The 14,219-nt window shown below is 48.3% G+C and overlaps 1 long non-coding RNA gene across 2 annotated transcripts in view; it reads right to left on the bottom strand.

Annotated features, from left to right (window-relative positions):
* Positions 1-14,219, bottom strand: part of LOC147377261 (uncharacterized) — a 46,511-nt gene that overhangs the window by 693 nt on the left and 31,599 nt on the right. Inside the window, exons 2-4 of one of the 2 annotated variants that reach the window (XR_015150154.1) lie at positions 10,279-10,364; positions 4,236-4,340; positions 1,313-1,421 (exon numbers count right to left, since the gene is read on the bottom strand). This is a non-coding gene — a long non-coding RNA (uncharacterized LOC147377261). The remainder of the gene's footprint in view (positions 1-1,312; positions 1,422-4,235; positions 4,341-10,278; positions 10,365-14,219) is intronic. The other variant, XR_015150150.1, reaches the window with a different exon arrangement.

The following is a 14,219-nucleotide window of genomic DNA, read 5'->3' on the forward strand; positions in this document are numbered from 1 at the left end:
AGCAGTGTTATTCACAGTAGCCAAGACCTGGAAACAAGCAAAGTGTCTGTCTATGGATGAATGAGTAAACAAAACGCGGCAAAGACGCCCAATGGGCTGTTACTCAGCCATAAAAAGAAGGGAGACTCTGACACATGCTGTCACACGGAGGAATCCAGAAGACATTATGCCAAGTGAAGTAAGCCAGACACGGAAGGATAAACATTGCCCGATTCCACTTACGTAAGGCATCTAGAACAGGCTTCAGAGACAGAAAGTGGAAGGGCGGGTACCAGGGACTGGAGGCAGGCGGAGCAGGCAGTTAGTATTTGATGGGTCCAGGGTACCAGTTTGGGATGATGACAAATTCTGGAAACGGTTACTGGTAACAGGTGCACAGTACTATGAATGAATTAAATACCACTGAGCTGTACACTTAAAATGGTTCAAACGGTAAATCACATGTTATGCATAGTTTACCAAAATAAAACTATACATCATTTTTTGTTTTTTTTTTTTTTTACCATTAGGAAAAAAAAAACCTTGGGGGCTGTTAAACGAGACAGGTGCACAACCCCCAGTTATGTTCTCTGGCAAAAGAGAAGTCATCCCCTTATATTTCCTTGCCAAGAAGGGACAAGAGACAGACCAAAGTCCACCACCAGCAAGCCATGCCCTCTGCTGAGCCCCGGAGCAGGCGTAGGGTGGGAGAGGGTCTGCAGGACCTGTAGACCCTACTGTCTACTCTCCCAGAACCCCGCCCCCAAGGAGGCTCCGCGGCCCAGCGATACCCACAGAGCATCAAAAGTGATGAATGACAAGGGGCAGAGTGCTCCCGGAGGCTGGGAGGAGCAGCAGCGGCAGGAGGGGATGCTGTCCATAAACCAAAGTCCTGGGGAACTCGAAAGCAAAGACAGGGACGGTGGGGCCAGGCTTCCTGAAGGAGATGGCCTTGAACTTGGCTTTGAAGGAGGCAGAGATGGGACACCCCTGGTTTCTTGCAACCCCTCTCCTTAGGCTGGATGCAGCAACGAACCATTTATGGAGCTTCTACTCAGCACTTACTCAGTCCTAACAGTGACCCTGTGAGGCGGCAGTAATTCTGCCCAAGTTAGAGAGAGGGAACCTGAGGCCCGGAAGACTGCACTTGTCTGGGGTGGCGGCCTAAAGGTTGAAACCCAGGCTTATATGGCCCCCAGATCCGTGCCGCCCCCACAATACAAAGCTTCTCCCCCAGGATTCGAGCGGGTCCCACTCCCCTCACGACCCCACCCCACACATGTGTGACTTCCACGCCAAGGAGGAGGCTGTGGATTTAAACCCGGATTTATACCTGGTTGGGGAGAAGTGCAGGTGGGCCTGGAACTCGTGACTGTTCTCTGAAATGGGGGCAGTCTTGGGTGGTCCGTGCCCTGAACTTGTGCAGTCTGTGGGACATTTAGCTGGTGTTGAAGAATTGTATAATGGGTATGGGAGAAAAGCACACAGTTTGGTGTCAGAAAAAAACAGTATCACACAGTCATTTAAAGAATTTTTTTAAATGGTGCCAAGCGATTGGAGGGGACCCAGGGGCGTCCAGGGCGCCTGCAGGGCTTTTGCTCTCAGCCTAGCCAGCGCTTGCAGCTGTCTGCTGTGTGACAGTTCATGAGCTATAAAGGTAAGTGCCGTGTATGATTCTGCCTGCTATTGTTACTTCATAATATGTAATAAATCCCAAAGGTTGTTTTCTAAATTTTAACTTTACCGGTGAGAAAAAAAACACATCTCAGGGCTAGATCTGGCCCCCCGGGAGCAAGTTCGCAACCCCTGAGTTAAGTGTTTTCTCCCAGATGGAGAGCACCCGGCCAGCGAAATGACCAGGGTGCCAGGATCCGTCTCCCAGCTGAGAAGAGCTGGCAGCAGGGGACAAGGACCGCCAGGGCTCTTATGGTCCAGCCCCTCCTCCTGCACATAGGTGTCGTTATCCGCATTACTCAGATGAGCCCCCGACGAGAGGCCCCGCATCAAGTCATCATCCTGGGACTTCCCCGGTGGCCCGGCGGTTAGGGATCTGCCTGCCAGTGCCGTGGGCAGTGAGTTCAGTCCCTGGTCCAGGAAGATCCTACATGCCACGGAGCAATGAAGTCTGTGCACCACGGCTACTGAGCCCGCACTGTAGACCACATGCCACAACTACGGAAATTGTAGAGAGCCTGTTCTCCAGAACAAGGGAACGGGCCGCCCTAGAGCCTATTCTCCGCAACAAGGGAAGCCCCTGAAATGCGAAGCCCAGACGTGGCATCAAGAGCAGCCCCTGCTCCCCATAACTAGAGAGAGTCCAAGCACAGCAACGAAGACCGAGCGCCACAGTTAATTAATCTTTAAAAGTCATCATCTCACTAGGGGCCTCAGCACCTCCAACAAATTTCCAACTCTGTTTATCTCATCTTCAAGAGCCTCCTGCAGGCCTCTGCCTGGAGCAGGGCAGGTGGGATCCCAAGACTTTCTCTGCGGCCTCCTCCACGGGGCCTCAGTTGCTTTCATGACCTTGACTCACTCTTGCTGCAATTTTAATTATTATTTTAACGATGCTTTTCAAAGATCTTTGACGGCCTTCAGGCACTAAGGTCTCATCAGCCCAAATTCACCCCCATTACTGTGATTAGTATTTTATTAACGGTAATAATTCCCTGCACAAGCCATCAACTTGTCATTAGGCGATTTCAAAACACTTGTCGAGGCTGGCTCACAGCAGGTCAGAGGCAGCGTTTTGCCTCCGTGATTAGAACTCAGCACACGCCATGAGTGGTCTCCACGACCAGGGCCGGGCGCAGTGATGGCACTTCCGATGGCGCCTCCCACAAGAGGATGTTAGGCCGTGCAGGATGCGGCATTCAACAGTGAGATGACCTCTTATTCATTCTTTTCCCATGTGTTTTCTTTGCATTTGACCAGGAGAAAGTCTACCTCACTCTATTTGTCCCTGGAATTTTTCCGTGTGTCTTTAGTACAGACAGAACAGACCCCAGGCTTGGACCCTTGGGCTGGACCTGGTGAAAATTTAATGAAGCCAGTTTGCTTTTCTAGGTTATTTTCACGGTCATCTTCTATTAAGGGATGTAAAATTTCCTTTTCAAATGAATTTATTTAAGTCATACAAGGTGAATCTAAAGAAAAGATTTTTTTTTAGTTAGAGGAGAATTGCTTTATAATGCTGTGTTGGTTTCTGCCACACAACAACTCAAAATCAGTCATAATTTTATATATATATATATATATATATCCCCTTCCTCTTGAGCCTCCCTGCCCCCCTCCCAATTCCACCCCTCTAGGTCATCACAGAGCCCCAGACTGGGCATCCTGTATTATATGGCAGCTACCCACTAGCTATCTATTACTGTATATGTGTCGATGATACTAAAGAAAATATTAAAGAAATAATAATCTGGGTCAGAGGTCAGCAAACTGGCCTGCATGCCAAATCTGTTGCACTGCCCGTCTTTGTATAGTTCATGAACTACAAATGTTTTTAATAAATGTAGAAGCTGCTCTGTAACACAGGGAGCCCAGGCTGGGGGAAGGGAGTGGAGAATAAAACATGAAGAATATTTGTGATACGTGACAAATACACGAAATTCAAACTGCAGGCTCCAGAAACCAACCCTTGAATTGCACACATCCGTGTTTATTGATTTATGTTTTACCTACAGCGGCCTCCTGCCACAGTGGCGGAGTTAAGTAGTTGCAACAGAGACCAAATAGCCCACAATGTTTAAAGTATTTATTACTTGATCCTTTACAGAAAAAGTTTTCTGACCCCTGGTTAAGGTGGTTGGCTGACATGGCCAAGATCTTGTGATGGTACCAGAGTGAGTCAATCCCTCGTCAGAACTCTAGGAGGTTCTCATCATTTGTTTCCACCAGTTTACAGGTGAGAAGGAAACCATGGCTCAGAGAGGTTTAGTGACTTGCACAAGGTCACACAGCCAGTCAGCAGAAAGTCAGAATTTGAACCAAGGTCAGACTCCAAAGGGGCATTTGGTGGGCAGGGTTGAACATCACGTATGCTTTGCTGATCTTTCTTGCCACCCATTCATTTTCTTCATGTGCCTCAAATACACCTAGTACTTTCTTTCAAACCTCTATACCTTTGTTCAGACGCCTCTTCTTCCTGTTAACTCCAGCAGGATAGCCCCTCCTCCAGGAAGTCTCTGCTATGGCCCATCCCTCCTGGACCCAGGGCAGACCTCCCTCCTCTCCCCTCCCAACGCTGGTACCTGCGTGTCGGTGGATTTTTCATCATTATTCTTTTTTCTTTTTTTCGCCTCATTGCACAGCATATGGGATCTTAGTTCCCCGACCAGGGATTGAATCTGTGCCTCCTGCATTGGAAGGCAGAGTCTTAATCACTGGGCTGCCAGAGAAGTTCCCATCGTCATTTCTTGATGACATGGCTCATCTGCACAGCTCAGGAAACGCCCTGGAGGGTGGGGATGGTGTCAAGCACAGAGTCCTAATAATTTAGCAGAACAAGACAGGCCTTCCTCGCCTTGCGCCTCGTCTCTGGTCACCTCACCTCTCCCCTGCTTCTGCTTTCTGCTCCTGCAGGACTGAACCACCTGTAATTCCCCAAACCCTTCGAGTTAGCTCAGGCCTCTCTGCCTATGCACGGCTGTTCCTTCTGCTGGAACATCCTCCCTGCCCCTTCTGCACCTAACTAACTCCTATGCATCCTTCAAAGCCCCAACCAGGCATCAGTATGGAGGCTGCTGCATACCCCACTCCCACCCCAACAGAGCAGACCCTTCCCTCCCCTTGGCTCTCCCATGACCCCGGCCCTGGTGAGGCCGCAGAAAGGGAGGCTTAGCCTGTGAGCTCCGGACAGTCTGGGGTCCAGTCTGGCTCTTCTGAGCCCTAGTTCTCTGTCATTGCCCCAGTGACTGACCTTGCTCTGCCTCAGCTGCTTTGCCTATAAAACGGGGGCGCTAACAGAAGGCTGCCCCTGGGATCACTGTGAGGCTTGGAGGCAAGGATGCCTGGGAAGACCGTACCTGGAGAGGCTCCATTACCGCCCGCTGTTTCATTCTTTTCCTCACTTCTTCTCTTTTATCTGGCTGCGCCAGGCCTCAGTTGGGGCACGCAGGATTTTCAGGCTTCACCGTGGCCTGTGGGATCTAGTTCCCTGACCAGGGATGGAACCTGGGCCCCGGAACTGGGGGCACGGAGTCTTAACCACTGGACCACCAGGGAAGTCCAGCCTCTCCTGTTACTGCTGCACCGTGATTCTGATTGTCAGATTCTGCTTGTCAGCCCTCCAAGTGCTGGGGGCTCTGCGAGAGCCGGGAAATGGCTCTTGTCTCCACGACTCCCCGTGCCCCGTGCAGCAGATTGGGGTGAGATGCTCAGGAACGATTTCCCTCCCCTTCCTCCTCCTCAGCTCCACCCCCACCCCTACTGCCCTCTGGACAAAGCAAACGGGCCCCAGGGTGGCATCAGCCTGCCCAAGTACAAGCCTACTTTCTCACGGGGGTCCCCAGCACAAATCCAGGGCTGCAGGTTCCAGGCTCCCCAGGGCCACCCTGAGAGCTGCCTCCATAGCAGCCCTTCCAGCCTATTGCAAATCCGAAGAGAGTTCCCCATAAACTTGGTTTATGAGCCAGGAAAAAGATCAAGATGCCTGCCTTGTTCCTGAGTCACTAAGACCTCAAAGAAGGCCACACCAGCGTCCTTGTTCCCTGTCCAGCCACCAGGCCCTCTCCTGAGAGTGGATCCCCCCCAACCCCATAAATCAGTAAAAAAAAAAAAAAAAAAAACTGCCTAGCCAAAGACACACCTAAATGCTGTCCTTAACAGCTGGGCTCAGGGCCAGTATGGCAGCAGGCAGAGCAAACCAAAGCTTCCCCAAACCAGAGTCCCCATAAACCTAAAGCAAAGGAGGCAGGTCAGCTGCCTGGCTGATCTTAATGACCCAGATAACCATGATGGTGCGATCACTCACCTAGAGTCAGACATCCTGGAATGAGAAGTCAAGTGGGCCTTAGAAGCATCACTACGAACAAAGCTAGTGGAGGGGATGGAATTCCAGTTGAGCTATTTTCAAATCCTACAAGATGATGCTGTGAAAGTGCTGCACTCAATATGCCAGCAAATTTGGAAAACTCAGCAGTGGCCACAGGACTGGGAAAGGTCAGTTTTTATTCCAATCCCAAAGAAAGGCAATGCCAAAGAATGTTCAAACTACCGCATAATTGTGCTCATCTCACATGATAGCAAAGTAATGCTCAAAGTTCTCCAAGCCAGGCTTCAGCAATACATGAACCATGAACTTCCAGATGTTCAAGCTGGTTTTAGAAAAGGCAGAGGAACCAGAGATCAAATTGCCAACATCTGTTGGATCATTGAAAAAGCAAGAGAGTTCCAGAAAAGCATCTACTTCTGCTTAATTGATTATTCCAAAGCCTTTGACCTTGTGGATCACAACAAACTGTGGAAAATTCTTCAAGAGATGGGAAAACCAGACCACCTGACCTGTCTCTTGAGAAATCTGTATGCAGATCAGGAAGTAACAGAACTGGACATGGAACAACAGACTGGTTCCAAATTGGGAAAGAAGTACGTCAAGGCTGTATATCGTCACCCAGCTTATTTAACTTATATGCAGAGTACATCATGAGAAACGCTGGGCTGGATGAAGCACAAGCTGGAATCCAAATTGCCGGGAGAAATATCATAACCTCAGATATGCAGATGACACCACCCTTATGGCAGAAAGTGAAGAGGAACTAAAGAGCCTCTTGATGAAAATTAAAGAGGAAAGTGAAAAAGTTGGCTTAAAACTCAACATTCAGAAAAACTAAGATCATGGCTTCTGGTCCCATAACTTCATGGCAACTAGATGGGTAAACAATGGAAACAGTGAGAGACTTTATTTTTTTGGCTCCAAAATCAGTGCAGATGGTGACTGCAGCCATGAAATTAAAAGACGCTTACTCCTTGGAAGAAAAGTTATGACCAGCCTAGACAGCATGCTAAAAAGTAGAGTCATTTCTTTGCCAACAAAGGTCCATCTAATCAAAGCTATGGTTTTTCCAGTAGTCATGTATAGATGTGAGAGTTGGACTATAAAGAAAACTGAGCACCGAAGAATTGATGCTTTTGAACTGTGGTGTTGGAGAAGGCTCTTGAGAGTCCCTTGGACTGCAAGGAGATCCAACCAGTCCATCCTAAAGGAGATCAGTCCTGAATATTCATTGGAAGGACTGATGCTGAAGCTGAAACTCCAATACTTTGGCCACCCAATGTGAAGAACTGACTCATTGGAAAAGCCCCTGATGCTGGGAAAGATTGAAGGTGGGAGGAGAAAGGGAGGACAGAGGATGAGATGGTTGGATGGCATCACCGACTCAATGGACATGAGTTTGAGTAAGCTCCAGGAGGTGGTGATGGACAGGGAGGCCTGGCGTGCTGCAGTCCATGGGGTTGCAAAGAGTCGGACACGACTGAGCGACTGAACCGAACTGAGATGTAATTTACATACCACAGGATTCACCCATGCATAGGGAGTAATTCAGTGTGCTTTATTATATTTTACAGAGTCGGGCCCCCGTCACCACAATCCAACGTTAGAATGTTGCCCGTTTGCAGTCACTCTCCGTTTCCCCACAGCCTGCCCCACAGCCCCAGGCATTCTTGGAACTGTGTCAAGTTGGTATAGATTTGTCTATTCTGGACGTTTCATGTAAATGGAATCATACAGCATGCGGTCGTCTGAGGCTAGCTTCTTGCATTTAGCATGCTTTTGAATTCATTCATTTTGTAGAGGTTTCAATATTTCCATCTTGTTTGTATTCTATGGAGTGAAAATACCAGGTTTTGCTTCTCCATCCGCCAGCTGATGGACGTTTGTATTGTTTCCATTTGGGACCATCATGAATAACCCTTCGATGAACATTTGCGTGTGAGTTTGGGGTGGATACAGGCTCTCATTTTTCTGAAGTGGGTAACCAAGGGTGGAATCACTGGGTCATAGGCTCCCGCTATGTCTACTATTTTGAGAAATTGCTTTTCCAAAGCAACGGCACCGTCTCACCTTCCCACCAGCTGTGCACGCGGATGCCATCTCTGCACACCCTTGTTGACACTTGTTATTGTCTGGTGGGTGTGAGTCGTGTCTCACTGTGGTCGTGACCTGCATTTCCCTAATGACTAAGGATGTAGGGCAGCTTTTCGTTTGCTTATTGGCCATCTGTCTATCTTCTTCGGACGCATATCTATTCAGATTCCTTTGCCCATTTTTTAATTGGGTTATGTGTCTTCTTCATCAGTCCCCTTTTACAGATTAAAGGACTGAGGCTCAAAGAGGCAGAGCAGCTAGCCCATAGCACCACAGCTTGTGGGGGGACCGGGAGCCTGACCCCTAAGTGCTGCCCTTGGCACCACTGCAGGCCACCTGCAGATCCCCATTTGACCTTATTCCCTGTGGGCATGTTTGGAGCTTGTTAGGAGTTGAATGGCTTTTTGGAACTGGGGAACTTGAGGGGGTCTGGGGGACATCCCTCTACCTTTAGAAGTCTGTGATGCCCAGAGAGAAAAGCACTTGGCCCCTGCCCAGCAGCCTGCGCCCCTCCGCAGCACCAGGACCCGGTGATAGCAGCGTCACTCTCTCAGGCCCTCGGTGTCGGAGGACGCGTGTCTTGGACCACGTGGCTGCACCCTGCCCTCTCCCCTGGCTCCTAAAGCCTCTCCATCCGCCTCCCTCTCTGCCCTGCACTTGGGAGCCCGGCCTGCTTTCTCCTGACCTCAGGCCTTGGCTCGGCTTCCTGGCCCCTGTTCTGGTTTTTTCTCCATGGTCCAGTGACTCCCCTGATGGCACTGGGGCCCAGCCCACCGGCCTGAGCCAGCTCTCCTCCAGAAGCCCCCTCGATCAGTCCTCTCAGCAGACAGCGTCTGGGCGCCTGCTCAGAGCAGGACAGCAGGGGCCCGGAACAGACGGGATATGGTCTGTGCCCTTGACAGGCGGATGAGGCAGAATCATAAAGGTTGACAGCCAGTGACGGTTTTGCTTTTTAGTTTGTTTTGGCTGTGCTGAGTCTTCACTGCTGCTCGAGGGCTTTTGTCTGGTCGTGGTGAGCAGGGGCCACTACTCTCCGGTCGCAGTGCAAAGGCTCCTCGTTACGGTGGCTCCTCCTGTCGTGGGGCAGAGGCTCTATGGTGCACGGGCTTAGCAGTTGGGGCACACGGGCTCAGCTGCCCCACAGCGCGTAGGATCTTCCCAGAGCAGGGACTGAGCCCAGGTCCCCTGCGCTGGCAGGCAGATTCTTAACCCCTGCACCACCAGGGAAGTGCCGCCAGTGACGTTTTACAGGAGCCGTAACGGATGAGAAAAGTCCGTACAAGGAATCGCAGGGTGAGGGCTGGGAGGCAGAGGGAAACATGGACAGACTCCGCATCGGAGGGCAGAGGCAGGAAGGGCGTGCCGGGCAGCAGGAACAGCAAGAGCCGTGGCGGGGAGGCGCCAAATCTGCGGAACTGCAAGCAGCTCGGGCTGTGGGTGTGAAGTTCGTACCCGGGATCTGGTAAAGCTGGAGTCATGGAGGACCTTGCCATACACAGGAATTTAGAGCGGTGGGAGTGAATAAGGGTTTTAAGATGGGGATGGACTTGGTCAAATCTGTGCTTTAGGAAAATACCAGCTGGTGATCCATGTCATCAAGTGCAATCCACGACTCTCCACGAGGTATTCTGTGGCTGCCGGCCCATCCCATCCCACTTCCCAGCCTGTTCACTCTCCTGCTCTCCTAGAAGAGCATTTCACACCTCCTCTCTCTCAAAGCTCAGACACCTCTTCCCCATCCTCCTCCTCAGCTAATGGCCTTCCTTCCTATATGCTAAGGAAGCAGAAGCAAGCAGAAGAGACGGCTCACATCCGTCCATCACTTCATTCCAATCTAGGTGACTCTGCTCTGCACTCCCACCGTGGTGTTAAGTGAACTCTCCAGCTTGCACCTGAGTCCCTTTCCTCCATCTGTGCAAGGGAGCTGTGTGTCCTCCCCATACAAGGACATCGCCCGTCAGCTGGCCCCTGTCTGCTGGGTCATTCTCATCACCATACAAATCTCTATCTCACCATAAAGTCATTTCTCAACAATTTTTTTTTTTTTGACCCTGCATCCCCTCCAGCAGTGGGCCCATTTCTCTGATCATTTTCACGGTACAATTTCTCAAAGGAGTTTTGGATGTTTCTCTAGACACATTCAGTTTAAAGAACGGAATCAATTCAAAGAATCACACTGAACATGGAGCGGGAGATTATAAAAGTACCGTGGCTCTCGGCTCTCGGCTGGGAGGAGGCAAAGGTGTACCTTTCTTCGGTCGTCCCGAATCCGGGTTCATCCGACACCAGCCGCCTAAAAATAATAAGAATAATAAAAGTGACCATGGACGTTTGAAAAAGAACCAAACAGAACTCCTAGGAGTGAAAAATATATCAAGTGAAATTTAAAAATCAATGGCTGGATGAAATAGCAGATCATGTAGAACTGAACAGATAATTGGGAAAACTAAAGATACATTTGAAGAAGCTTATCTAGAATGTGGAGCAGAGAGATAAAATTATAAACTACAGGAAAAAAAAACTAAAGACGTGGAGGATAGAGTGAGAGGGTGTGACGCACATCTCTTTGGAGTTCAGTGAAGAGGCTGAAAAGCAATCCTGCAAAAGATGCCCACTTCCTAAGGCCTGGGACTTGTACATGTTACCATATAGGGGATCTTTGTAGATGCAATGAAGAGCCAGAGGACAGGGAGGTTAGCATAGATTATTCTGAGCCCCTGAATGTTATCACTCATATTCTTATGAGAGGGAGGCAGAGGGAGATTGGACAACACACAGACAAGTCCAGAGGAAGACAAAACAGAGAGCGGTTTGAAGACACCGCGCTTGAAGACTGGAGCGATGCTGCTACAAGCCAAGAGGGTCGGCAGCCACCAGGACCTGTAAGAGACAAGGAACGTATTCCCCCTGCAGCCTCCAGAGAAAGCATGGCCCCACCGACACCTTGGTTTCAGCCCAATCATGTTAGTTAGGACTTTTGGTCTCCAGAACTGTGAACGAATAAATGTCTGTTGTTTTAAGTCACCAAGTTTGTGGTCACTTGTTAACAGCAGCCGGAGAACACTCATACAGTGGGAGAGAAGCTTAGCTGAAAAGATAACAGCTAAGAATTGTTTACAATTGAGGAAATACATGAATGATATGTATTGTAATACATGAAGCACAGTAAACCTAAAGAAAGGTCAAAGTTTAAATTCACACGTACGCATAACATAATGCACCTGCAGAATACCATTGTCAAAGAGAAGATACAGTCAGGGGGGAAACCACAGATGATTAACCAAGAAACACGGATGCTTGGACAGCTAACTTTTCAGTATTAACACCTATAGCCAGAAGACAGTGGAATAATGTTTTCAAAGGGTCAAATAATTGTCCTATAGTGAAAATAATTGTCCCTAAGATTGTATACCCAGAAAAACTCTTTCAAGAACAAAGAGAAAATCTTCAAACAAATAAATTGGGCGTCTTGACCACCAATAAACTTTTCATCAAGAGTAAGTCAGACAGAGAAAGACAAATATAAGACATCATTTGTGGCATCGAATAAAAAACGACACAAATGAACGTATTTACGAAACAGAAATAGACTCACAGATCTCAAAATCAAATTTATGGTTACCAAAAGGGAAAAGTCGGGGGACATGATAAATTAGAAGGTTGAGATTAACATACACACTGAGCTTTCCTGTGCTATGCTGTGCTAAGTCATTTCAGTCGTGTCTGACTCGGCAACCCTCTGGGCTGTAGCCTGCCAGGCTCCTCTGCTCATGGGATCCTCCAGGCAAGCATACTGGGGCAGGTTGTGGTATCCTACCTCCAGGGGATCTTTCTGACCCAGGGGTCACACCTGCATCTCCCGCATTGGCAGGCAGGCTCTTTGCCACTAGCACTGCCTGGGAAGCCCCACCATGGATACTTACAATACATACATACAATATATGCATACAGTAAGTAACTAATATGGACGTACTATATAGCACACGGGATTCTGCTCAATTGCTAAGTCGCTTCAGTCGTGTCTGACTCTGTGTGACCCCATAGACGGCAGCCCACCAGGCTCCCCCGTCCCTGGGATTCTCCAGGCAAGAACACTGGAGTGGGTTGCCATTTCCTTCTCCAATGCATGAAAGTGAAAAGTGAATGTGAAGTCGCTCAGTCGTGTCCGACTCTTAGCGACCCCATGGACTGCAGCCCACCAGGCTCCTCCGTCCATGGGAGTTTCCAGGCAAGAGTACTGGAGTGGGGTGCCATCGCCTTCTACGATTCTACTCAGTACTCTGTCATAATTTATATGGGAAAAGAACCTGAAAAGAATGAAAAAATATATACGTATAACTGATTCACTTTTCCGTATATCTGAAACTAACACAACATAGTAAATCAACTACGCACCAATTAAAAATTTTAAAGCAACTTTCACCCAGGGAACTTTAAAAAATGTACATCAGGTTGAAGGAAAATGATCCTAGATGTAAGGTTGGAAATATAAAATAGACCAATGGAAAAAAGGGCAACCATGCAGGGAAATATAAACCAATGTTAACTAAATAAAATATAATACCTGCACAAATTAATTTATCACTCAACGCAGTTTCAAATAAACTCCCAACCAGGTGTTCATGACATGGAACAATCTCTTTCTATAATTTACAAAGAAGGACACAGGGCCGAAAGGAGCTGAGACATTCCTGAAGAATTACCAGGAGGAGGACTTGGCCTCCCAGGCATCAGCACACACAACATCCAGGGGCCTCTAAGCCTTGGTTTAAAGCCCTAGTCATTGGAGTAGCGTGGCCTTGGCTCAGAGACAGACACACAGGCCAGGGATCAGATGAGCGCGTCCAGAAACAAGCTCAAGCGTAATGGAAATGTGATCTAGAGAAGCTGTGATTTTCAAAAATAATGCAGAAGATGAACTGTTCAATACAGAGAGCTACAATGGCTGCGTATCCAAAAGGGAAAGACGGAAATTAGATCCTTATTTATATAACATCAATTCCTTTGGCTAAAGACCTAAACACGCAAGGCAAAGTTTTAGAAGAAAGTAGAGGAAACTATGTTCTCAGGGGAGGAAAGGACTTTTTTAAAAGCACACCAAAAGCACAGACCTCATCAATAAGTTCCACTACGTTAAGAACAAGAATTCCTATTCACTGAGACACACCATTTAGAAAGCAAACAGGTAAGCCACAGACTGGGAAATGACTAGTTGAAATGCATGTACTTTACAAAAGATCAGGATCAGAATATATGAAAAGCTCCTAAAGAATCAATAAGAAAAAGATGACACAGCAGAAGAAGACTAGAAATGTAACCTAGCATTGCACAGACAAGGAGACGAGCACTGCCAATAAGCATTCGATCTCACCACGAATCAGGGAAATGCAAACCCAAAAGCTCCACCGTATGCCAATTTACACCCACCAGGTTGGCACCTGCACCAAAGTCTGACAATGCCAAGTGTTGTCAGGGTTGTGGGACAATGCAAGCTCTGTGCACCGCTGTGGGAGTGTTCATTCATGCAACCACTTTAGAGAGAAGCTTGGCGTTGTCTGGTCAAGTTCAGATGCGCGTATCTTCCAACCCAGCATTTCTATTCCGTGTGCCTCACCTAGAAACTCTTACACATGTGCATCGGGGGTGCAATAAATATTACTGGCAGCAGCCCTATGTCCACCAAGAGAAGGACGGAGGCATGACCTGTGGTTTGTTTGTACAGTAGAGTGCGTTACGGGGGTGAAAATGCACGCACGACAGCTCTACTCAACCGTACGAATGAGTTTCATAAACAAAACGTAGATCAAAAACATGCGTGCTGTAGGAAAATGCAGACAGCCCAATTCTGTTTCTGCAAAGTTCAAAGGCAAGCAAAACTAGACAATACGTTTCTTAGGACTGCAGCCAGCTGTGAGAAGACTATAAAGAAAGGGGCAAAGAAGTGACGAATCCAAAACTCAGGGTAGTTATTGCCTCTGGATGAGAGGAAGAGGCAGATCAAGGAGAGACATGGGCAAGCTTCAGGAGTTAACAATGTCAGCTCTCCTAAGTTGCAAGGCGGGTATATGCATTTATTATTATTATTTAATTTACATGTTTACATGGCTCAGTTCAGTTCAGTTGCTACGTCCGACTCTCTGCAACACCA

This window comes from Bos grunniens, chromosome 2, assembly GCF_055505025.1.
Source record: "Bos grunniens cultivar Pamir isolate PY7600 chromosome 2, Bosgru_T2T1.0, whole genome shotgun sequence".
Lineage (NCBI taxonomy): Eukaryota > Metazoa > Chordata > Mammalia > Artiodactyla > Bovidae > Bos > Bos grunniens.